Below are 24103 nucleotides of genomic sequence, written 5' to 3'. Positions count from 1 at the left end.
ATATAAAAACACTGATTGATGTTACAGATATTCTTTAACATTCCTCGTATATACGGTCTCTGACTTATTATCAATATTCGTTATCTATTCTTTGCTGTTGTGTGCATATTCTATGAGGTGTTTCCCTTACACATTAATTATTTCATCGAAGTAATTTAAAAAACAATGAAAAACTGTACATCTCTTACACTGCCTCTGAATTCTGGGTGTTATGGTTCGAGGACATCTCACTTCCAGGATTCAGTTGCAATCGGTTCAGTAGCAATGAGACATAGTCCTTTGACTCTTCCTCAAATGTTTCATTTCGTTGTACTCTGTTCGATAATTAGCAGAAAGGACTTTTAATGCGGTAGATCTTAGCGTTTTCTGGCTCGCTAGGGAAATTAGGAATTGTTTTAACTGTGGTCGGGACAGATATTTTGTTTTGTTCACCAATTCGAGCTCGGGATTATGGAAAACGGCCAGTGGAACACCAATATGAAACTTCGGAGTTCTTGCTATGAACAATTTTCAATTACAAAGTGTTTCAACAAGTGGTCACTTATATAAAGTGACAAATAACATAAAATAATTTTTCTGGTTAGAGAAAAACAAAGCAGGGAACGATTCTAGTTTGACTTTGTGAAACAACTTTCTTTAACTTTTGTTTACACTCTTGGTTTTTAAATATATGTTGTTGTATTATGATGTTCATTACTACTGTATTTACGAAATTCATTAATTTTTGTGCTATAAAGTTATGCTCCCATGAAACAGTTCTATCCATCGTTTATGATTCCACTTGACTACATTGTGAATTTTTGTTTTCAGTTTTTACTTACAGAAGTATTGATTCTATGTGCAAAAATTCAACTGTCGTAACTTGGTATCGGCACACCAAAATCGTTATCATTTGACGGATGGCGTGGATATACGGAGTGCCACGACGTCAGAGAGAGAACATGACAGGCTGGTCGCTGCCGTTGCCGATGCTGCTATGTCGTGGTCTGTCGTCGGGCAGCATAGTTCAGCTGATCGTCTCCACCAAGTTGACAGATCTCTCAGCTAGGTTGGTTACATGCAGCAATCGTATAGCAGTATCAGTTTTCACGATTCAAACGAGAAGCCTGTTTCACAGTACACAGAAGGAAATGGTGCTGATACATCGACATTTTGTTTTATAATACGTTGTAATATTTGTTTTTATGTGTCTGCTTTTATTTATCTGATCCGTGTTCGTTAGTGGGATTTCAGGATGAACATTGGTAAATCTAGCAGAAGTAAGTGTCCGTGCACCTTCATTACTAAATCAACAATTTCTTACTGATCGTGAGCCGTTATGTCTTATTTATGCGTCGGCATATTTATGATTCACCAATACAAGCACTTCAAGCACTTCTTAAAGAGTCCATGTACCACAGTTTTTAGTAACAGTTTCCAGTTATTTCATAATAAACTAAACACTCATGTAAACACTCATGTACAGTTGAGACGTGACAGCTGACTAGTCACATTGACGAGGCCTTCAAAACCACTCATCGTTGCTCCGCATTATCACTTGTGTGCGCAGTGTTCAAACATCCGAAGCGTCTTACGACATAATCTACTTTACTTGATGATTTCATCTGGTAAGGAATTCTCCATTGGATTTGCTCTACAATTCACTATCCGAGATCACAGAAGTTAAATGACTAATCTACTATTGCGTTTCATTACTTTCCCCTCCGTCACTGCACTTACGCTAACTTGTGAGTATCATTCACGTGAGCGTCCACAAGTATTCCACGTATGTTAAAGTGAATATTCCACTCACATTATCACGTACACTGTGACACGTTTTTCCTAGCTCTCTACAGGCTTCGTGTTCCACACAGTTTCGTATTGTTGAGCGCTTTATGGTTTACGCCCGTAGCCGATCAGGATATTTAATTTTTATTTACAATAACTTCAAAGTTTTCATAAACACTTTACTCGTTCCACTTTTAATATGAATATTTAAACATTTTATCATCTGTATACGCATTCCTTTGACTTCCGTATATAGCCAATGGCGTGATACATACAGACTGACACTGGTATTTTTATTTATATTTTTTAAAATTTTGTTTTAAATGCATATACACACATATTTAGTGTTACTAGGGCGAACTTGTTCGTTCCCATGAGTACCAAAACGCCGTATTTCAGCGGGATTAACGAACATAAACTAATTTAAAACAAATAACACACAAAAGCTATCGCAGTAGCAAAAACGTGCCTACCCTACGCGGTAAGTGCCCTTGAATCCTTAGGCTAACTGAAGACCATCATAACCCATCCGGTTGTGTATTTTCCTTCATTAATCCACTTTTACTGAGCTATATTTCTGATAATGTTTAACTATCTCAACTAGTGGTAGAGACTTTGTGTATAAGTTATTGACCTACTCACCAGCTAATAAGCATACGTCATCTAATGGTGTCTACTGGTTACCATGAACTTCTACGTTATTTTGTTCTGAAACAGCTGAGTAAAACCGAACGTCTTTTTCTTATCATGTCAACACTGATCCAAAATATTTTAGCGCAACACAATCTGACCGCAAAAAAAGTTAGAAGCTTAGTCAAATAATTAATTCAAAAGAATGTCCCTGACAAAAAGAAATCTTAACAATAACTTATGCATTTCATTAAGCACTTACCTCACAAAAATCTTCGTTACGCGAAATACTGCAATACATTGAGCATTAATACTACCAGCTAAATAAAAGATTCTAACTACTAAAGTCACTAACTACTAATTGGAATGTGGTTAGCAAAGGAAAGATTCAAACATGAATATAAATCGTCATTGACACCCAGAACAAAGATATATAATCATGAATAATGTTTAGTCTTCAAGTCGGATACTTCCAGATTGTTAGCCTTCGCTAACACTTCAGACCTCTACCCTTCATCAGTGCTAACTTCTCACATTTAACATCCATCACTGCTGGCTACTAACTTCCAACTGCCCAACACTGCTGGCGATTAACTTCCATCAACGAGTGCAACCAGCCGCAGAGTCTCTTACAATGAAAGTGCAGTTACAGATCCAATGCAATGCTCTACACAACGCTGCCAACCCATAAGCAGCCCACTTACACAACGTAAATTAGTTAATGTGGTTCGCTTAACCATTTGTACATACTTATATCTTAAATCGTCGCGATTGAGAAAATATGCTTATTACTCATAGTAACTTTCTGTCTGATTGCCATTGACATTAAGGAATGTGACACGTACGATTACTGTAGGCTACATCATACTATCTCATTTCCGATTCCTCTAAAGAAAACTTACAACTGCAACATAAGGAACATTGTAATTTTTTTCTGTTGCCTGTGACTGTTTAAGTCTTTGCTTGGATACAAGACTTCTTGGTTCCTTTGCTTTTCATTCACAGTACAAATTTTTCCTGTGTTATTATCTTCACATTGTGTTGGTAACCCTTAATGATTTCATATTTGTCAGAAAAGACATCAATGTATTTTTCCAATAGCTCAGCCAATTCGGCTCGCTGAGTAACACTGAAGCGTCGTGACTGTGCTACTTTGGCATGAATGTGGTTCATGTTAGGCTGCATATTCCCGTTACTAGTGCACGGACTACATTTTGTTAAAACACTGAGACAGCCCGTTCTCAATATCAGCAGTTTCTTCTACGTAATCTGTTTCCTATTACCCTGGCAGTATTTGTCATACCATGCATTAGTCTTCAACAGAACCGCAATGTCATCACCATTGCCATTGACTATCAGAATCTATTTGTCACTGTTTCTCTCACGCATAAATTCGACCCTATTGTGTAGTTCACCGTTAGACTATTAATGAATTACGTTTTGTGATTTCGTGCCAATAGCTTCCGAAATCCAACGGTGGTGAACTGGCAACGTTAGTATGCATCGCGTCTCACTGATTTCGTCATAAAAATTGCTGGCCATAACATTTATCATGGCACCTGTATCTACAATAAGAATATTGGGAACTCATTTCACTATCGTATTAACGGCGGCAGGTACCAGATCTTCTGTCTGTTCCTTGCATGCCGCAATGTCATTTCATAAATCATCCTCACTGTCTAAATCATTGTTGTACCACTGCATATCTATGCCGGTATCATATATACTTCCTTCACTCCATCTTGCAACATGCACTGGAGGGCTGGGTTTGGTCATGTAGTTTGTTGCTCCACTTGGGATTGTTGCAATGTGAATAACTGATACTGACACCTCCGCTGTTCCAATGAGTTGTTGTGTGGCGGCGAGCGATTTGTATTGTCGCCAGGATTAGGTCTCTGTCTATCTCCTGAGTTCAGACTGTTCATGCGGGGTGGACCTGTGTTGTCCATGGTGTAGTGTCCCTATGCATTTTCAGGTCTCTTCTACGAGCTATTCTCGTTACTATGTCGGTATCACTGGTTTAATCTGTTATTATTTTTACTCCTTTTATTATAAACACATCAAAAAAAGTTTTGCATCACCTCGGTTGGAATAGAGATCAACATAATCATTTTTGCCCCTTTTATTACTCATGAAAATCACACACTGCATGTTGTACCACCATACAGCGAGATCTTCAGAAGTGGTGGTCCGGATTGCTGTGCACACCGGTGCCTCTTAATACCCAGTAGCACGTCCTCTTCCATTGATGCATGCCAATATACGTCGTGGCATACTATCCACAAGTTCGTCAAGGCGCTGTTGGTCCAGATTGTCCCACTCCTCAAAGGCGATTCTTCGTAGATCCCTCACAGTGGTTGGTGGGTAACGTCGTCAATAAACAGCCCTTTTCAGCTCATCCCAGGCATGTTTGATAGCGTTCATGTCTGGAGAACATGCTGCCCACTCTAGTCGAGCAATGTTGTTATCCTTAAGGAAGTCATTCACAAGATGTGCAAGATGGGGGCGCGAATTGTCGTCCATGAAGACGAATGCCTCGCCAATATGCTGCCGATATGGTAGCTTTATCGCGTAGAGTATGGCACTCACGTATCGTACAGCCGTTACGGCGCTTTCCATGACCAGCAGCGGCGTAGGTTGGCCCCACATAATGCCAACCCAAAACATCAGGGAAACTCAACCTTGCTGCACTCGCTGGACAGTGTGCCTAAGGCATTCTGCCTGACAGGATTGCCTCCAAACACGTCTATGACGATTGTTGGTTGAAAGCATATGCGACACTCATCGATGAAGGGAACGTGGTCCAAGTGCTGAGCGGTCCATTCGGCATGTTGTTGGGCCCATCTGTACCGCGCGGCATGGTGTCGTGGTTGCAAAGATGGATCTCACCATGGACGTTAGGTGTGTAGTTGCTCATCAAGCAGCCTATTGTTCACAGTTTGAGTCGTAACACGACGTCCTGTGCCTGCAAGAAAAGCATTATTCAACATGGTGGCGTTGTTTTCATTGTTCCTCCGAGCCATAATCCGTAGGTAGTGGTTATCCACTGCAGTAGTGGCCGTTGGGTGGCATAAGCGAGGCATGCCATCCACAGTTCCTGTCTTTCTGTATCTCATCCATGTGCGAACAACATAGATTTGGTTTACTCCAAGACGCCTGGACACTTCCCTTGTTGAGAGGTCTTCCTAGCACAAAGTTGAACTACAGACAATAAGAGTCGTGTACCTTCTTCCAGGTGGAATGACTGGAACTGATCGGCTGTTGGACCCCTGTGTCTAATAGGCGCTGCTCATGCATGGTTGTTCAGATCTTTGGTCGGGTTTAGTGACATCTTTGAACAGTTAAATGGACTGAGTCTGTGATACAATATCCATAGTCAACGTCTATCTTCAGGAGTTCTGTGAACCGGGTTGATGCAAAACTTTTTTTGATGTATATAATATAGAATGTTATTTTGGCTCCGTGGACTGTTTGTATCTGCAGATCCGGCGTGTCGCTGTGCTACAATGCCACATCAGCTGACGATCCTTCCGTGATTGTTCCAGCAGTTGATTACTCCTGCCTGCTAACCAGCGCCACTGTCAGAACTGCTTTTCAAGTCCTTATATATGAGATCCAGCGATTCAAGAACAAATATGAGCTGATACAGATCCGCTTTTTGCACACGAAGTAATTTGTCTTTTCTCTGTGCAGGCAACGTCGATTTTAGTTATTCAATAACTTTTTTGTGATACATGGGTTCGTCCCAGTATCTCGTCTTTTTAAGTATCGCTCGAATTTATTTCTTAAACTGCCTAGCTTTCTATTATAAGACTTAGGATGGTACACTTTACTTTCTTCTCGAAGTCGTGCCTGGATAGATGCAGACTCTCCCGAACTCTTCGTCGCTTCGACCGTTTTATGTAGCCCAACGGGCGGCATCTTCTTGTCTGTATGCTGTGACGCATTAAATATATTGTTGGTCCACCCATTCTGAACATGGCTGTTGCTCAGCAACCCCGTACTAGTTTCAACATCGGATTACATAACTAGTAGATACAGTGACCTAAGTTTCGACACCTACTAGGGGTGTTTTCAGCAGAATGAAATTTTGCTAAATTCTATAAAATAATAAATGAAATATGAAGTATGACAAAAACACATTGACCAAGATGACAATTTCATGACGTACAAAGGCTGCTTACGTAAAACTCCAATGGCAAAAAGCAGTAGTCAGATTTTAGAGCAGGTGTGCTTAAGTCAAAAGTGAAATAAAACGTTCTATCTTTTGCCACGTGTGCCCCGTTGGGAACTACATCAGGATAATCGGCCCACGGGCTTACATTGCTGCCACGAAAACAATATGAGTTGCGCCGCCTCTCAGGCGCGGACAGTGACATGTGAAAAATTTGGAAAGTTGTGGTACGATCTTATGGGACCAAAATGCTGAGGTCATCGGTCCCTAAGCTTACACACTGTTCAATCTAACTTAAACTAACTTACGTTAAGGGCAACACACATCCATGGCCGAGGAAGCACTCTAACCTCCGACAGGAGCCGAGCGGACCGTGACAAGACGCCTCAGACCGACATGTGGCCATTTCTAACATTATAACACAAATAACTGAAAAACATGACAGTTAATTTAAAAGCAAAATATAAACAAAGAGAGCTTAATGTCTTTTTGAAAATACACTGTAGTCAAGCAGATTAAGTATAACAGGGCCTTCTTTTACGCTTTAGAGAAATTACTACTACGTAAAGGACAGAATGATATAGAACAAAATTTTACGAATAGCTGGACAGTCCAGAAAATATTTGCATGAAGGTAACTTCCACAGCATATGTCTGTGAGATTCGAAGAAAATGTTGATTTGGAAACAGAAGCAGGCAAAATATAGTAAAAAATAGAAGAGTATAAGTTCCACTAGCAGTGTACTGAAATCATTGAAAAATATTTGCACAGTAATAAGGGCTTCATACGGAGAACCTCGGTGAAATCTCTGCGCTTTTCTCTTCTTGACTAGGGGTCATCATCCTCGACTACATACGTGACGTCTGACAAGCGACCAAGGAGGACGACCCAAAGGGACATGCGTCAGTTCAAGTTAAATAATAAAAATCAGCGGTGCAAGGAGAAGCACACGTGGCTGTAAGTGGGGGCTTGAGCGAGGTAAAGTTACAATGGCATCAGCATTTACAGTTACGCACACAGTCCTGTGTTATCTTAACTAAATAACGTTTCCATCACAATACAAGCATTCAAATTCTAATTACTAAGCTGCAATACAGACAACACATCATTACATAACTCGGTCCTGTTCGCCCAGAATTGCGACAATGATCAGAACTAGCGAGTTGTACACTCACACAAATTCATAATTTTAACGAGGCCGTTACCTACATAACTAAAGTACTAAAATCAAGTTTCAATTTCAAAATGATTGTTGTGCCCAAAGTGGCGTTAATAGTAATGATAGTGAATTGTGAATTTAAAGGACTGAAAATCTGAAATCCATAACAGTCACCAAAACTGAATGTAACATTAATAAAGATTGTATGTCCTAAAGTGGTTCATAATAAAACAAGAAAACCTTATTTGAATCAGTAAGCGACAAAACAGAGATGACTTCAGTATTAGAACCAAAATTTCCCTTCCAAAATGATTAAAATCCTGAGCCCAAAATGTCTTTAAAAGTAATGATAATGAACTGACAGTCAGACTGTGCATTTGAATAACTGAAATTCTGAAACCAACTTCAGTCACAAAAACTGACTAAGAAAAGAAAATCTGACTTAAACTAGTAAATAATAAGACACAGAACCACAAATGTTAAATAACTTCTGGACTAGGTGTAGGTTGTGTTGTGGAGTTTCGCTGTGACCGTTACGTTGAGCGCTGGTTGCTCGCGGTGCCGTGTTATGACTGAGAAGTGTGTCTGGGTCGGACTGGTGGTGATGGCCTCTAATGTGCTAGCAGGAACTTATATTGTACGACTGGATGATGGATGCCTATGTACACCATGTGGAGTCTAGTCGCTTGCTGCTACCTAACGGTGGGCACCCGCTATTTTCTTTGAAGAGTTATTGGTGATAATGTGATTGTAATTTGTGTTCACAGCCGGGAACAGTGTTTGACTTCGATTAATTTTAATTTGCCAGGCCTTTATCTTTCCTGACTTTATGCTCGTTAATTTGGGGGGGGGGGATCCTGAAAAAGTTTTTAATTATGGACTGTAAGAAATGAATAATTTTCCACGCCATTTATTTGAGGTTTTCTTTATGTTATGGGCGTTAAACTTAAAGGGGGCATAACCTTGAAATACTTGCGTTGCCTCTTTTGATTTGGTTGTCTGGCCTTGTTTTATTTTTAAAATATTCCAGTGTACTACCAGAGGTGGGCAGAACGAATTTCGGATTGACCGATACAGGGAGCAGCGCCTTGAGCGAAATGTGTTCGGACGCCGTTTGCTCGGCCAGCTACGTTTTGGTGACGCTCCACGCTACTTGATTGTATCCTGTCAATGTCGCTGCTCGCCCCAGTAGTTAACAGAGGATGAGTATTTTTCTCTGGCTATTACTTGGAGATTTCCCTCGTTAGGATATTCGAGTTGCACCAAGGTGCGTTCCCTGTTCCTAGTAATTGGTTTATCTTGCATTTGCGTGGGTCATCCGTCGGGATGTAACCACTTTTGCATAGAATTTAAAGCAACTATTAAAATAACTGTGTTGAACTTATTTTGCGTTATACTTGGAAGGAACTCCACGAGTGAATTCTGTGGGATAGTCATTATATTATTAGTGGAATTCCGTTGATCTGTTTAATGGACTAAGCTTCCCATTGCTGAAATTGCTCTTTAAGAAGTTGTTATTAAATTTTCTCTACTGTTGGTTAATGTACCTGTGGGGATTATGTTCTGGTAAGTTCCCGTTACCTTTGTGGGGTATTACGGTTGTCATTCATATTCATTGGGGTCCGTTTCCTTGTTTAATTAAAAAGGAAGGATCCTTACTTAACTTGTTTCATTCTATGTACTCATGTAAAGGCTGTGTAAGGGCTTTGATTATCCTTGTTATTGGAAGGTCGGTTTTGTAAAAGATTTTGTACAACTGTTTTGGGGATATGTGTAATAAATCTTTGTGAACTACAAGCTTGTGTCTGCTTTTTCTTGTGATTGTTCTTGGTGACTATCGAAGAATTGTAAATATTACATCCCGCATTTAACTTTTCTTCTACAAAGATGTAAAGTCAGTTTCATCCTACTGAATTACTGTGAGAAACTGATATCATATTCATGATGTTACGTTGAAATGGTTCAAATGGCTCTGAGCACTATGGGACTCAACTGCTGAGGTCATTAGTCCCCTAGAACTTAGAACTAGTTAAACCTAACTAACCTAAGGACATCACAAACATCCATGCCCGAGGCAGGATTCGAACCTGCGACCGTAGCGGTCTCGCGGTTCCAGACTGCAGCGCCTTTAACCGCACGGCCACTTCGGCCGGCTGTTACGTTGAATGTGCTAAGGCTATCGAAATACGCTTTCTTATAAAGAAATCTGAACGTGCAGATAACGTTAGCCGAAGTTTCGTTAACGTGGACAACGTGAACATTGTAAAACATGTACATGTGTAGCTCTATTCCAGCAACTCGAAGGGAATATAACAAGTTATTTGAACACTAAATACGCCAGGTGAAACTAACGTCCTACTCTTCGAGCTGCTGGAATAGAGTTACGAGGGTAGCTGTTGAAATTAAATTAGCAAGTGACCCTATAAATAGAAATGGTGGTTTTTGTTTAAATTGTGTCTGGAGTCCTGCTCTCTCCCTTGTCAAGTAGCAGAGTTAAAATGTTTATGCTACGTCGCTTGTTTATTAATTTCACTACCGATAACTTCCAACGTCTTGGGTTTATAATGGAGCTAGTGTAAGTATTATCTCATCGGAGTTTCACTGATAACCGAGGTTTTAAATTCTCTTTTACATCGCTTGCATGCTGCAGTTATGCCTTGAAAATGGCAGGGTGTGGTCATGCCGAAATAATGGTGGCTGTCGACAACGTCACCCGACTGAATTCCAGTAAGTTATCTGAACATCATGAATATTATTGGACCACTTTGGAGGAACAGAAATTACCTTTCTGCATTTGGCTGCCTGTTATCTTCCACAGATAACGGCTGCCATATGTCTCTGAGGCATAAATGTTGAACACTACGCCTAATTTTCGCTAACGTCTATCACAATTCTGTGACTATGTTTTGCAGTACAACATTTATTTCTATGAATAAGTCTTTCCTTTCTTGTCTCTCTGCTAATCCCCACTCTAGCCTTTTTTATAGCACTATATCCTTCAAATAAAACAATGAATATCTCAAATTATCTGCTGACATGAGTATTTCCTGTTTCTGTTTCTTATTTCTGGCATGTCTCTCTCTCTCTCTCCTAGAGCGTGCAGTAATCACCACTGTGAAGGAACAAACATAATACGAGGTAAAATTTAATTTTTCAAGCGAATACCAAAGTGGAAAAGAGATACTAGAGAAGATACAAAAGAAGACGGGGCACAAGTGACGATATTGGTTTACCATGGAATTCCACGTATCAATAAAAGGACAATGGTGCTGTTTCAGGTTGACTCTCAGAAAAAAAAAAAGTTCCCACTACTTCCTGCGTTCAAACGTGGCCAGTAAATTTAACATTCGATCCTTTCGTACCTGGAAGTTAGATAATAAACAGTTGGCAGAGGAAACCCTAAGGCACGCACAAAGTTTGGACACGTGTTACATTACCAAACTTGTAGCTGTTTCGTGACGCGTAATAGGTTCCGGTCCGTTGCAGGCGGTGAGGAGCTCCGTGACCTGAAACTGCCATCAGAACTTGGGATCGTCACGGGTTGCACGGGTCGTTAGCATGCATCACGACCGAGGTCGAAACAGGGACTATACCAACACAACTTAGAAACTGTGAAAGATCCTCCAGTCTGAAGCAAACTTTCCCCAGTAACAGCACTCTAATCTGTAAATTAGCGTGGTGGTCAACAATTACGGAAAATTATCTACGGAAATGTTGTCATGGTGTATATACAGGGTGAAAAGTATTTAAACCGACAAACTATGGGAGGTTGTAGGGGACATCAAAACAAATATTTTTCCCTAATGTAATTTTTTTCTATGAGGATTACTTCAACCGGTCGAGGCTGTATTACGCTCCTCAGTTGTTAGAGGCCGTATTAGGCTCTTCAGCTGTAGGCAGCTGCTGTCCACCAGTGTAGTAGTACATTGTCTCTGTTTACTAATGCAGCGATACATCTGGAGTAAGTACCCTGATATGGTTGGTGCGTACTAGGGTTGGTGCGCACTACGTATCGCACCACAACGGACGAACTGCACAGCGGGTTTATCAACAACAGTATCTTAATCGCCGTATCACGCATCATACGACCTTTGCTGCTGTGTACCAACGTCTGCGTGAAACGGGTCATTTAGCAGATTACCTGGACAGGGACGCCGTCTCACGGTAAGAACGCTGTAATTTGAGCAAGTTGTCTTGCAACATATGGAGCGGGTTCAAATGGCTCTGAGCACTACGGGACTTAACTTCTGAGATCATCAGTCCCCTAGAACTTAGAACTACTTAAACCTAACTAACCGAAGGACATCACACACATCCATGCCCGAGGCAGGATTCGAACCTGCTACCTAGGTCATTAAATGGCAGGCACTATTACAATTTTCTCGCCAGAGCATTGCCAGAATTTCTTGAAGACGTCAGGCTCCCTAAAGGCAACGCATGTGGTTCCAACATGATTGGGCGCCAGCACATTTCAGTCTTCGTGTGCGTCGATTCCTGGACCGACGGTTCCCAGAAACGTGGATTTGCAGAGGTGGTCCTGTACCATGGCCCGCTCGATCCTCAGATATGTCCCCTCTGGACTTTTTTGTGTGGCGAGAGATGCGCAACCTTCTTTACACAACTCCTGTTGCATCAGAAGAGGATCTGGTAGCCCGGATAGTAGCAGCTGCAGGAACAATTAGTCACTACTGGGATTTTTGCCCGTGTCAGGCAGAACATGATTCGACGGTGTAACCCTTGCTTACGTGTCAATGGAGGCATTTTTGAAAATCTACTGTAATTGAAATTGGGTTGTGTTAATGTGTTCTCTCTTGGCCATAAACAAATGGAAAAGTGTTTGTTGGTTTAATTAATTTGGCGGCAGATAAATCTTCCTCTATCGGTTTAAATACTCCTCATAGGGAAAAATGACATTAGGGAAAAATATTTGTTTTGATGTCCCCTACAACCTCCCAGAGTTTGTCGGTTTAAATACTTTTCACCCTGTATGAAGACAGTGAGGGCATGATTAGGGTTTAAGATCCCATCCAGAGAAAAGGTAGAAACGTCATTTGGAGAAAGACAGTGCAGGAACTCAATTGTAGGAAAGGAAATACATCAGCCTTACCCTTCGATAATTTCTGGAAAACATGTTAAGAATAAATGTGAATTCTCATTTGGAGGTTTCAGCTCTACATCACTAGAACGCCAAAATATTCATTTAGCTGTCAGACTTCCCTTCGTTCGAAAGAAGAGGAAAGACTGGAAACAAATAACTGTTGATTCATAGTAAATATTGTCACATATCTCGAGAAAAGGTTTATGACACTGATTTTTAACTCCCTGCTTTCATTTATTGTGCTATATGGACTGCTTGTGGCACTATATAACTCACGAGTGATGCCTTCTGCCGATTTCATGTAATTTTTTATACAGCCTCAATCCATAATACTCGAAGGTCCCTGTCCGTCAGAACATGAGGTCTGTCGTTTCATTTACCCCCAGCTCTCCCACCTAGACATAACATCTCTGTTGCACAACTGGATATAGCGTAGTTTTCACCGCTTTTTCTTTCTTGCACTCTGCCTCTCTTGGCCGTAAGGTTTTAGCGTTTCGATGAGATACTGTGCACACGTACATCTACATGGTTACGCTGAAGTAAGTGCCTGGCAGAGGGTTCGTCGAACCACTTTCAAGCTACACTACTGGCCATTAAAATTGCTACACCACGAAGATGACGTGCTACAGACGCGAAATTTAACCGACAGCAAGACGATGCTGTGATATGAAAATGATTAGCTTTTCAGAGTATTCACACAAGGTTGGCGCCTTTGGCGACACCTACAACGTGCTAACATGAGGAAAGTTTCAAACCGATTTCTCATACACAAACAGCAGTTGACCGGCGTTGTCTGGTGAAACGTTGTCGTGATGCCTCGTGTAAGGAGGAGAATGCGTACCATCACGTTTCCGGCTTTGATAAAGGCCGGATTGTAGCCAATCGCGATTGCGCTTTATCGTATCGCGACATTGCTGCTCGCGTTGGTCGAGATCCAATGACTGTTAGCAGAATATGGAATCGGTGTGTTCAGGAGGGTAATACGGAACGCCGTGCTGGATCCCAATGGCCTCGTATCACTAGCAGTCGAGATGACAGGCATCTTATCCGCATAGCTGTAACGGATCGTGCAGCCACGTCTCGATCCCTGAGTCAACGGATGGGGACGTTTGCAAAACAACAACCATCTGCACGAACAGTTCGACGACGTTGTAAGGTGTCAGGCAAATCCAACACCTTCCATGAAAACCCTGACACGATAAGCAAATCCAGTAGTATGTCACATAGCTCCGAATAAATCGTGACATTAACTTAACCAAAGTTATATGAGTAACGAGTGAGCAAAAGGAATACCACAGACTAACACAAGTATGCCTAAATGGATGTCATACCTTCCCACCGTGAGACAGACGCAGCTCCGAGGGGAGAAACGAGAACAGAAGCCGAGAGCAGAACCGTGTTAAGCTGGAAGGCCCTACGATAAGGGACGGACGGACACCCACATCGCCAGCTAACCGCTAGGACCACACCACCCGCAAGTTTTAGCATGAGACATTTTCGCGTCTCTGTTACATCAGGACCACCCCCAAGCCCATGTTAGAGGATAGAGCCCTCCAGAAGAACAGTATAGATCTTACGATAACTCTAAAAGGAACACACCAGCTGCATGTTTTAGCTTGAGACTTTTTCGCGTCTCTGTTACGTTGCAAACTTTAAAAACATTGCCCCACCACGAAAAGTATAACGTTTCTCATTGGATAGACAGAATTTTTGTAGGCGGAGCTTAAAGTTAACATTGAGACCCTGTGTGGTCAGATGAAAACACAGCCAGATAGTTTTTTTTAAAACCAACTTCGGTAAATTGTAGTAAGGAGAAGTTAAGAGGAGAGTTCCTTCCGAGACAGCGAGGTGAGCGGAGCTGTGCTGTCCGCCGCCCCCTGACGAACACCGACAAGGTAATGAACGCACGCGATGCCGCATTTTTGAGCGCATTAGGCTTCACTCAGAACTGCAGAAGTCTCATCTGTTACATCCCCTTTTTGCGTAATACTAGTGTCGATCGTCAATTAAAGCTCATTGTGTTCGCATTTGCCACTTGAAGTTAAAATCTGAAATGCGATGATTTTTCTGTTATATAGTTATTGAGAAGCCACATCAGTCACTGTAATTTACGACAATTTAGATAAGTAATTAATGACAATTGAGGGTCACTGTAGACTATTTTGATAGTTTTCTCTTTTGTGAAACTTAATTTAAACCTAGATTATAGATGTGATATGGCATAGGTCATCCTTCGATGCATTGTAGAACTTGGAAACCCATTCAGGGAATATACGTTCACATTTTTGTTGTACGCAGTTGGTTTTTATCATCCTGTATTAAAACATTTCCTTTTATCAATAGTGCAGTTTATAAACATTGTTTTGTGAGTAGAATAAAAATTGCAATGGTAAACTTAACTGCTTTTTCGACGTTATTTGACCAGCTAACTAAAAATTGGAAAGCCTTGAACCCCTTCCACTAAATTTAGTTAGTATTAAGATTCTTTTACAGGGAGTGCAGTGGAGCTGACGCTGAAATCATTAAGAATTTGGTTATATCATCGCTAGTCTCACTAACTCTTCTGAATTCTACATGTGTGGTCTGGCGTCTCCTTACCAGCAACAGGTCCCAGGTTAAAACTAGTCAATTCCCTAAAGCACACGCTCAGAGCGTCGTTGCGCGAAAGTGGTAAGGAGACACGATATAGAACAAACAGACACCACGCAGAATGTTTAGAACGTTTGTAGCAGCATGGACTATCAGCTCGGAGACCATGGTTGCGGTTACCCTTGACGCTGCATCACAGACAGGAGAGCCTGTGATGGTGTACTAAACGACGAACCTGGGTGCAGGAATGGCAAAACGTCATTTTCTTCGGATGAATTTCAGATATGTTACCAACCGTGGCTCTACCCTTCATTCGATCCCTGCGGAACCCTACATTTCAGCAGGATAATGCACGACCGCATGTTGAAGGTCCTGTACGGGCCTTTCTGGATACATAAAATTTTCGACTGCTGCCCTGGATAGCACATTCTCCAGATCTCTCACCAATTGAAAACGTCTGGTAAATGGTGGCCGAGCAACTGGCTCGTCAGAATACGCCAGACACTACTCTTGATGAACTATGGTATCGTGTCGAAGCTGCATGGGCAGCTGTACCTGTACACGCCATCCAAGCTTTGTTTGACTCAATGCTCAGGTGTATCAAGGCCGTTATTACGGCCAGAGGTGGTTGTTCTGGGTACTGATTTCTCAGGATCTATGCACTCAAATTGCGTAAAAGTATAATACATAACAGTTCTAGTATAATATATTTGTCCAATAAATACCCGTCTATCATCTGCATTTCTTCTTGGTGTAGCAATTTTAATGGCCACTAGTGTATTACTCTACCGTTCCAGTCTCGAACAACGCGCGGAGAGAACGAACACTTAAATCTTTCCGTGCGAACTCCGATTTCTCGCATTTGTTACGATCATCATTACTCCCCATGTAGGTGGGTGCCAACAAAATTTTTGTCACACTCAGAGGAGAAAGCTGGTGATCGAAATTTCTTGAGAACATCCAGCCACAACGAAAAGCGCCTTTGTGTTAATGCTTGCCACCCTATTTCACTTTGGACACAAAACGTCGACATTTTTGTTGCAGTATTCACATCTGATACAGTTTAACAACCGAGCGTAATGCAGCAATGACAATAAGCAAATAAGGCTGTTCTGCCAATAAATCGTAATCTTTTATTTGCTTTACCCACAACGTTACCCATGTTGTTGTTCCAGTGTAAGTCATTCGTAAAAGTAATCCGTAAGTATTTAGTTGAATTTACAGCTTTTAGATGCGTGTGATTTATCGTGTAACCGAAATTAAGCGGATTCCTTGTAGTACTCATGTGGATGACTACACACTTTTCATTATTTGGAAACAATCGCCACATTTAGCACCATACAGATATCTTGTATAAATCGTTTTGCATTGTATTTTGATCATCTGGCGATTTTATAAGACTGGAAATAAGGTCATCATGTGCAAAAAATCTAAATAGCTGCTCAGGTTGTTCCTAAATCATTGATGTAGATCAAGAACAGCAGTGGGTTTACAACACTTCTTTATGTTTTACTTGATGACTTTCCGTAAATTACTACGAACTGTGATCTTTCTGGCAGAAAATCACGAATCTGGTCACCTAACTGAGACGATACTCCAAAGCAAGCAATTTGATTGTAAGTCGCTTCATACGACTGGTGTCAAAACTCTTCTGAATATCTAAAACTATAGGATCAATTAGACATCCCCTGTCTACAGCACTCATTACTTCGTGGGAAGAAAAAGCTAGTTGCGTTCTACGGAAACGATGCTTTTTGAATCAGTGTTGGCTGTTTGTCAGTAAATCTAGTTTTTCGATGTGACTCATAATGTTCGTATATGAATTTGTATATTCATATGTATATGAACAACTAAGTTCATTCTTAGAACTCTTCCTGAATAATATTTAGAAGAGTAAACTGATAAGTCCACTGGGTGATCAATGCACTCGAATGTCCATTGTTCGACACGATGAGTCATTTTAAATCCTTAGTATAGCGGAGCAAATATTACGTGAGACTTTTCTCTTTATCTCAGCTGACATCAGGCAGTGGATTGCAACTTATTAGTGCTATGAGTAAGTACACTCTAAGGTTTTATGTCGAAGTCTTCTAACAAGAGCTAAACCATCTCTGGAAGGAGAACTACAGAAGGAAATTTCATGTCGAACAGTAATATCAGAAAGTGTGAGAAGGATCCAAGATGACTTTATATGAATACGGTGATATAAGATGATCGACAGAAAACAAGAAGAGGAAGAGGATGGCATCAATCCAATCGGACGTATTTAAAAATAAGTTTAATTACTCACCAATTCCTTATGTAAGGATGCATCATACAATTTTTCTATTACTACTGGAGACAGTTTTTCCGTCATTAGATCCTCTATCACCTTCACGTGAAAGTGAATCAGAAATCTGTACAAATACAGACTTCAAAAATATTGCGTTGAATGTACTGGTATTTTTTCAACTCTTTACTAGTGTTGAACAATATTGTTACTTTGTAGATTAGTAAGTATTTCAAATTAATTTTTGACGGTCGTTGTGTACACTCAGCTCCGATCTTTTATTAAAGCAATTGCAACACATATCACTATTCCGGAGCACCATAAAAAATCCCTCTTTGTGTTTTCAACTACTTGCTACCACAAAAAACTTCTTGATAACTTTTTGCTCACCGTCCTCTTTGAAATCCAGACAATCGAACTGTGTGATCAGTTGGCGTTACAAAACACATCAAAACGAATGCTTGTTATGTCCTTAGTAATTAAAACCGACGCTGTAAGTTAAAGTCGACGGACGGATGAGCTTCTTAAAGTACAGGCGGCATCAAAGCAATTTTCAACTAATTTCCGCTTGCTCCTCATAACAGCCGCATCTATCATGCTTCACTGCCTTCGTCAATAACATTAGCTAATGCACGGTACCAGTGAAGTCTGACGTTCAGAGAATGGAAAAGATATTAAACCAATCAGTTCACTGACTTTATAGAGATTCTGTTCAAATTTAAATTGTTAGGAATACGTAAATCAAGAAACATATTTGAAAATCACTTCTGAACAGAACGCGAAATGATGAAAGCACTGTAAGATGTAATTACCATATTATAAGTTAATAATTCACTCACAGAATGTTGTTCAGTTGTGAGACACGTTACTATTTTTAGAGTTTATGGTTTACAGTTTGCTATTTCACTCGCTTTGTGCTATGTGAGCCGCATAAGCCACAAAAATCCTTATATTTTGCAATAAGTTCAGACACTGAAATTAATGTTTGGGAATACGTTAGATTCCTAAACGGCGAATACTTTTCTGTGCGGTAAACACGCAGAAAAGACTTTATTTGTCAATAGAAGTGAGCAAAGTGTTTTTCAACGGATCAGTATTCCTTTTTAATGTTTCGATAGATACGGGTAAGATAAGACAACATAAATAACTGCAAGAAAATGACTACCGTTCTCAATGTTTGGTCAAAGCATTCCCACGGAATACTTTTGTAGTGACTTTAATATTTTCTCACAAGGAAGTGGAAGCGAAACCTCAGTCTACCTTTATATTTTATTTACTTCTCATTTGCCCTTGGCTGATGGGAGCCGTGGCACCAATCCTCAATCTGCAGCTTTCAAAAAAGAATATAATGGAGAATGGTGATAGTGTTCCACGTTTTCCCGCTTACTAAGAATTGTGGTGATGCTGAAGTGTCCCGGTAACTACACGTCAAGTATTAAGCAACTGCAGTCGATGGAAAGCCGTATGATAGTATCGTGCGAAACATCCCGACAGAAAGATGTCGTGCCACACAATATTCGCCAATCTGAGTCGCTGATTGTGCGATCGGAGAGCCCGTCTGGCGCAGTATACACTACGAAGAACTGCATACGGTTATTTCCAACGTGCGCAGTCATTGCAACTGGGGGACTGTAACAAACACATAGGATTTGCACAGTGGTTTCTGCAGGAATCCGCTGCAGACAGAAGCTTCAGAACGAGTGTCCTCTTCACCAAAGAGGCAGTGTTCTAGCTCGATGTGAGCCCATATTCTACACGGATGCATCCCATACAACGCATATTTTCCATTAACGTGTGGTTTAGCACCGTCGAAGACTTTTTAATTGGTCTATATATTCTCCTGGACCTACTTCACTGTCGTGCGTATCTTATTCTCCTGCGAGAGGTTCTGCCGGACACGGTGAATGATATTTCCATGCCTACTCGGCACCGGATTCGCCTTAAGCACGACGGAACCGTCACGCATTTCAGCAGACAAGTGAGGGCACATCTGTAGGCAAACTTTCCCGGCTGCAGGATTGTTCGCCGTGGCCGAGTCGCAAGGCCACCACGATCATCCGATCTGTCCCCAATCGATTTTTTCCTGTGGGGGTATCTGAAGGGCCTTGTATTTGAAACACGTGTTACCTTACCAGAGGACCTAGTGGGCAGGGTTGTTGTGGCAGCATAATGTCTTCGAAATATACTAGGTATCTCAGAGAGGGAGCGCCTTTCAATGCAGCGTCGATGTCAGGAATATCTCTATGCATCTGGAAAAAAACTTTGAGCATCTCCTTTAGTGGGCGTCCATTTGCAGCATGTCATTAAAGAACGGCAACGCCATTTAGTAGCCTCGGATCGCCTTTGCGACCCCTGGTCCCTATGTGTTTACTGGTCCTAGTTGAACGCCCGATATGCCATGTCAGTCTGAAAACTTTTTTGAGTCACCCTGTATAGTAAAAGTATCTGTAGCCTTTGGCTGTCCGAATGTGTCTTAGTCTTGAGAGTAAAATTTGAAGTAAATGGATGAAGAAATTTACAAGATCATTGATAACGAAATTAAACGATTTACCTTTACATAGCTGTATACATAACCATGCAGCCACAGACAATAGATTTATGAACATTACCTGAAACATTTCTCTTAAGAGTAACCTTATTAACGTTTAGTTTGAACTGACGAAGTGACCTCTTCACTGACGAGGCTGCGTTGTAACTTGAGGATGTGATGAACGTTCACAAACTGCATTTGCCCCGACTACTTTCGTAAGCATGCAAGTGCACCATAGGCCACACTCCTGCTACCTTCCATTCGAGCTGTGAGAGGCTGCTGCACATTTTATTTTTGTGAAGTTGTACTTGAGGGTCTATTGGTCATCAGAGTCTTAGGACTGTGTGCGCCAATCAACTGCTACTCACGAGAATTTCAGTTTTAAACAGCATGGTCAAACTGGAAGCTACTCTTGGTCTGGATTTTACGTGATGTGTAGTTTTCGGGCAGACGATGCAGATCTGGTACTTCAAAATGAGATTTCATACACTTGGAGTTAGTTAGTTACGTTTTCCATAGATTATTTGAACGATAAGTTATCGAAATGATGTAGAATGAGTCACTGTATGGAATGTACATTGAAGCGCCAAAGAAACTGGTATAGGCATCTGTATTCAAACACAGAGATATGTAAACAGGCAGAACACGGCGCTGCGGTCGGCAACAATTTCCTGGCCCAGTTGTTAGTTCGGTTACTACTGTTGCAATGGCAGGTTATCAAGATTTTAGTGAGTTTGAACTTGGTGTTACAGTCGTCGCACGAGCGATAGTACACAGCATCTCTCAGGTAGCGATTTTACCGTACGACCATTTCACGAGTGTACCGTGAACATAAGAAATATGGTAAAACATCAAATCTCCGACATCGCTACGGCTGCAAAAAGATCCTGCAAGAACGTGACCAACGACGACTGAAGAGAGTCGTTCAGCGTGAGAGAAGTCAACCCTTCCGCAAACTGGTGCAGATTTCAATGCTGGGCAATCAACAAGTGACAGCGTGATAACAATTCAACAAAACATATCGATACCGGCTTTCGGAGCTGGAGGCCCACTCGTGTACCATTGATGAGAGCTCGACACGAAGCTTTACGCCTCGACTGTGCTCGAAAACACCGACATTGGACTGTTGTTGAGTGGTAGCATGTTGCCTGGTCGGACGAGTCTCGTTTCAAATTGTATCGAGCGGATGGACGTGTACGGATATGGAGACAACCTCATGATTCCGTGGACCCTGCATGTCAGCAGGGGATTGTTGAAGCTGGTGAAAACTCTGTAACGGTGTGTGGTGTGTGCAGTTGGAGTGATATGGGACCCCTGATACCTCTAGATATGACTGATAGGTGACACGTACATAAGCATCCTGTCTGACCACCTGTACCCATTCATGTCCATTGTGCATTCCGGAGGACTTGGACAATTTAAGCAGGACAATACGACACCCCACACATCCAGATTTGGTACAGAGTGGCTCCAGGAACGCTCTTCTGAGTTTAAACACTTTCGCTGGCCACCAAGCTGCCCAGACATAAACATTATTGAGCACATCCCTTGCAACGTGCTGTTCAGAAGAGATCTCCACTGCCTCGTTCTCTTACGGATTTATGGAAAACTCTAAGTTCCCTCCAGCACTACTTCAGACATTAGTGGAGTCCATGCCACGTAGTGTTGCGGCACTTCTGCGTCCTCCGGGGGGCCCTACACAATGTTCGGCAGGGGTACCAGTTTCTTTGGCTCTTTTCGTCCATGATGGAACTTAAGGAGTAGTACAGGAGAACTGCTTTTAGTGATAATTAGTGCTAATTAACTAAGTATTTATTCTTCGATGCCCTCCATTTCGTTTTCGACTTCGATTGTTTTATGAGGGAAAAAAGAACTTGCTAATATCGGTTATTTTTTCGCTCTTTTCAGCGAGATCTGACAATGTACGTAATTCTAAGTAAATTACGTTCATGCACCAGTGCTCACTTACAACTCATCGTTAAATGTGAAAAAAATGACGGGTAACATCATTCACTGTCGACAATACTCTCGCGTCGTACCAATCCTTTGAGTTTCGTGACAGCGCATTATAGAGGTGTTCATCTCCATATGTGTCGCCTATTTGCAGTAGTGATTATGAAATTATGTAAATGAATGCTGTAGTACAACAGTTACTCAACGAGTGCCGCCCCGTTTCAGGCCACATATGTTGGCAACAATTCTATTGACGACGAATTGCTACTTCTGCCCAGAAGTACCGATGAGCGGCCACACAGTACAAATCAACATCTCTTTAGCAAACGAATAGAAATATAACACAAGACGCTTCTTTAAACTAGCGCCTAACAGTTAACTTTTATTTCCATTTTGAAGGAGTAAATGTTTTGTTACATGAACAGCCATTTGAAGTTTACAAACATGTACGCACCTAGTGACGTGGGAACCGGGAGGGTGACCTCTTCATTCCCTAGGAAGGGCATAAATCTGAGACGGATCTCGCACAATGGATAGCCTTCGTAATGGCTGCGTGTCCACCTGTATTAGTTTTGTCAGTCAATTGATTGACAGCTTCATCTCATTTTACGGAACATGTTGTCATGGAATCTTCGTTTCGTTTCGAATTACCGGTTGTTCACAAGTACTAAAATCGCGAATATTCTGGGTATACAAACGTAAAATTGTTTTAGCATTTTTCGTCATATAGGTGTCGCACTACACTTAATTCTTCCAGGATGATTTTTTTACGATTTTTTCTTAAAATTTTTACATGTTTGTTTTTTATCGTCCATTTATGAAACAACAATTCATTCTGCTATTGTTGGCAAATTACGAAAAAACGCCTGTACCTCTAGGAAAAACGAAAAGCTTTTGCTCATAAATTTATTCATACATCTTGAAAACAAATTTTCACTGCTGTTCTTGATCTACATCAATGATTTAGGAAACAACCTGAGCAGCTATTTAGATTTTTTGGACATGATGCCCTTATTTCCAGTCTTATAAAATCGCCAGATGATCAAAATACAATGCAAAACGATTTATACAAGATATCTGTATGGTGCTAAATGTGGCGATTGTTTCCAAATAATGAAAAGTGTGTAGTCATCCACATGAGTACTACAAGGAATCCGCTTAATTTCGGTTACACGATAAATCACACGCATCTAAAAGCTGTAAATTCAACTAAATACTTACGGATTACTTTTACGAATGACTTACACTGGAACAACAACATGGGTAACGTTGTGGGTAAAGCAAATAAAAGATTACGATTTATTGGCAGAACAGCCTTATTTGCTTATTGTCATTGCTGCATTACGTTCGGTTGTTAAATTGTATCAGATGTGAATACTGCAACAAAAATGTCGATGTTTGGTGTCCAAAGTGTTACAAACGTGCGCCATATCCATTTGTGAAATATTGATATTCGTATGTAGATTTCTAGATTCGTTTTTGAAACTAACAGAAAATATCAATGTGCATGCTCCAGTTGCTTCAGCAAATGGTAGAAGATTTTATAATTACAAGCACGTGACATCCGACAACAGATGTTCCCTCATTTCCGAGAACTTCTTCATTCTGATTGTTGTACACAGCAATAGCTCTTGTATGATTACACAATTTTCGTACGACTTAAGACAATGAGATTTCTTGAAGAAAATCACAGTCGTTTTAAACTAATCATCCTTTCTGTAATTTCAGTAAAGTTTGTCATTACTGAATTCATTTCATAACTCACTGTATGTATATTTTATTACATATATAAGAAATCTAAGTGATGCAAAAATTTGCACCTTCATTTATACGTTCATAATTGTACAGTTCGACACTTCCAAAAACGAAAATTATTGTATCCTACGACTAAAATAGCAATGCTTCACTGTTGTAATCAGAAAACTCATACAAAT

This window comes from Schistocerca nitens, chromosome 5 (assembly GCF_023898315.1).
Source record: "Schistocerca nitens isolate TAMUIC-IGC-003100 chromosome 5, iqSchNite1.1, whole genome shotgun sequence".
Taxonomy (NCBI): domain Eukaryota; kingdom Metazoa; phylum Arthropoda; class Insecta; order Orthoptera; family Acrididae; genus Schistocerca; species Schistocerca nitens.
Note: the sequence above shows the minus strand (reverse complement) of the source record.